This window comes from Humulus lupulus, chromosome 2 (genome assembly GCF_963169125.1).
Source record: "Humulus lupulus chromosome 2, drHumLupu1.1, whole genome shotgun sequence".
Taxonomy (NCBI): domain Eukaryota; kingdom Viridiplantae; phylum Streptophyta; class Magnoliopsida; order Rosales; family Cannabaceae; genus Humulus; species Humulus lupulus.
This window is the reverse complement of record NC_084794.1, coordinates 284215111-284217872: the sequence shown is the minus strand read 5'-3', so window position 1 is coordinate 284217872 and position 2762 is coordinate 284215111. Positions and strand designations below refer to the sequence as shown.

The following is a 2762-nucleotide window of genomic DNA, read 5'->3' as shown; positions in this document are numbered from 1 at the left end:
TATATTTAAAAGCTCTCTCTCTAGTTCTGCTCATAGCAGCTTATAAGCCTTAAAAATAAAAAAATAAAAAATATTTATACATTTTTTAACTCGGTGTTTTTTTATTATCAGTTTGAATTTTATGTTTTAAAAAATTTATTTTTGACTTTATATTTTGTAAAATAGTTCAAATGGACCCCTAAACTCAATTTTGATGAATAAAAAATTGAATATAACATCACATTTTTTTAAGCAGAATGATTTTATTTTTGTTCTGAATTGTTAGTTTGGTGAATTATTTGTGATTTCAGTTGAAATTTTTTTGACCAAAATCGGGTTTAAGGTTCTATTTGAACTATTTTAGAAAACATAAAATCTAAAAAATAATTTGTCAAAATACAGAATCCAAATAAATAATGAGACAAAATATATGATAAAAAAATATAAAAAATAAATAAAAAAAGGTTTGAGGCATTAAGGGCAAATCAGCTTTTTCCTTGAAAACCTTTTCTGAGTACAAAAAAGTCTCCATTGCAAGAAACAAAGGAGAGAGATAGAGAAAGAGAAAATCATTATCTCTATTTGTCTTGGCTCTCCAATAATACAGTGAATATATATATATATATATTGGTACATGAGTACAGAAGTGCAGTCACGAGATCTGAGAGAGAGCTTATAATTATTCTCTGTTTATTAAAAATTTCTCACTCAGAACAACAACATATAATAAAACAATCCAAACTGATATATGATGAATAATAATGTTGTTGCCCCCCTCCTCTCATATGCTACTACTGCAATATTTATTCTGATCCACAATAATAATAATAATAACAACAATAATACAATTCAAACTAATTAATAAATATTTATTTATAAGTTCACTTTTATTTTTTCTCCCACTAAAAACAATATTTTATATATATATATATATTTATGTCAATAGTACTACAATTTTACTAGCTCAAGGGACCACCAACTATATGGCATACAACTTTATATATATATATTCATTAAATTACATATTTATGTTGGAAAATCCCTAGCTACATATATAGCTACAAGAAGAATTAAATAAATAAAATAAAGATAAACCTAAGTTGAACTTTTAATTAAGTTCTTCACTGTTTGTTGAAGCCTCTTGCACAAAGGAAGATGATGAAAGGAAGATGATGAAGCTTTGGAAAACAGTCTTTTCATGCTTATATTTAGGAAAAGCTCAGGAGGGATAGACAAGGAAGGAGAAGATGAGTTGGCCGGAAATCGGGAGAAGATATTATACGACTCTATATCAATAGATATTAATATAGAACGAATAATAAAAGAGTAAAGAAAGAAAAGAAACATGAGATGGGGTCTTACAAGGTCAAGAAAAGGTCTTACAAGGTCAAGAAGATTCAAAACGAAGAAAGAAACAAAAATAAAATGACAGAGAAATAAGCTCATGTAGGATAGCACCCGATTAAGATTAAGGTGTAATCGAAATGGAATTAATATTATTAATCTTACTTCCAAATCGAAATCGGCTGTTCCCAGATGGGATTTGATGATCATGATCTGTCATCATGTGTATGGTGATCATCATCATCATAGTACCTTGATCTGCATAAAGTAGAGATTATAATTATTGGAATATTAGAAGCCAAATAATTATTAGTACTATACCAAATGCTTCTCAGAGAATTATGAGCTGAAAGGAAAGAAGAATAAGTACAATACATCCAAAAAAATTGTGACTAGAAAAAGAAATTACTTCAAAAGTAGTAAAAGTAAAAGTTTGAGACTAAGATATGTGTAATACAGTTGCCTATTATATATATATATATATATATGAGTGTTGTACGGTAAAGATTTTTGCCATGAAATGTTGAAAATATCATCATCATCATAATATGTGGTGATAAAATGTATATATGTGTATGTATATACCTTGGAGAAGGGTACTGTGTGCTTCTCTCATCCTCCAAAACTTTTCTCGCTCCTCCATTGATATGTTACAGTTAGTTGGTTTAGAGAGAGAAAGAGGAAAGGTTAAGAAATGGTGGAAAAAAGTGGTGTGAGCGGCGAGGTATATATATGGAGTTAGGGGGCTTTGGGGGCAGCCACTGGGCTGCCCTGATGGACCTGACAGGGACAGCTCCAAGGCCCAGAAAGAATGTAAACGGACCCGATGACGTCACTCACTGCCCCGACCCTAAAACTATTATATTACTTTACATACATATCTGTCTCTGCCTATGTGTCCTACACGTGGCAGTATCAGGGCCGTTGGTGTGGCAGTAGCAAGATATATAATCGACCACGTAAGACTTTCTTTCGTTCCTCCACATCTTTATTTATAATTTTATTAAGAAAATGTAATAAATAATAATCGTTTTATATTAGGGTTTATACAGTCGAAGATTACTTTAAAGTGAAGTGAAGTATATATATATATACATATATATTGTGGCCGATCGAAGCTAGCTAGCCAACCAGCTAAGGTACACACGTAAATTATACATGTACAAGTTTTATAACCATATAGACACAAACATAAGAAATTAATACTATAATTGTTTTGTATTAATATTTATATATAATCTATAGTGTCATCATATACATATATATTTATATATATAAATAAATGTGTTTGAATTGAGTAGCACTTCAAGGCGTATAGAAGGCCGGAGTTTGGGAACAAAGAATCTAGAAAAGTGTATATATTATAAAAACCTTAATATTAAATCACAACAAAAATTTGCATCAAAACAACTATATGTGAGTTTGTTTTTGTTTTGTTT

The 2762-nt window shown here is 29.7% G+C and overlaps 1 long non-coding RNA gene across 1 annotated transcript; it reads right to left on the bottom strand.

Annotated features, from left to right (window-relative positions):
* Nucleotides 1–647: 647 nt before the first annotated feature.
* Nucleotides 648–2033, bottom strand: LOC133819585 (uncharacterized). Its single transcript, XR_009886399.1, has 2 exons — nucleotides 1909–2033; nucleotides 648–1581 (listed from the first exon to the last, which is right to left on the bottom strand). It is a non-coding gene; the product is annotated as an uncharacterized LOC133819585 (long non-coding RNA).
* Between the last annotated feature and the right edge of the window lie 729 nt (nucleotides 2034–2762).